Source organism: Galeopterus variegatus, unplaced genomic scaffold, assembly GCF_000696425.1.
Source record: "Galeopterus variegatus unplaced genomic scaffold, G_variegatus-3.0.2 Scaffold6966, whole genome shotgun sequence".
NCBI lineage: Eukaryota > Metazoa > Chordata > Mammalia > Dermoptera > Cynocephalidae > Galeopterus > Galeopterus variegatus.
Window position 1 is genome coordinate 104,590 of NW_007733077.1, and position 242 is coordinate 104,831.

General features: G+C 49.2%; 1 protein-coding gene across 1 annotated transcript in view; it reads left to right on the plus strand.

Annotated features, from left to right (window-relative positions):
* LOC103606931 (transcription factor Sp2-like) overlaps positions 1–242 on the plus strand; it is an 8,708-nt gene that overhangs the window by 7,879 nt on the left and 587 nt on the right. The gene's annotated exons all lie outside the window — the stretch shown is intronic.

Below are 242 nucleotides of genomic sequence, written 5' to 3' on the forward strand. Positions count from 1 at the left end.
GCAAACGTAGTACAGAGAGTTTCCTAGTTCCCCCACTATTGGACATCTTACATTACCATGGCGTTTTCATAACACCAGCAGGGTTCAGTCTAGCTTTCTCCCTTTCCATATTTGTAACTCCCTGCTCTGACAGTGAGAGACCTCATGCCCACTCTCCTTAATAAACTTCCTTTCTGGGTCAATCCCCTGTGCATGTAACCTGTCTCCACAGCCGTTTCAGCCCTCCCACGTGGACACCCTCC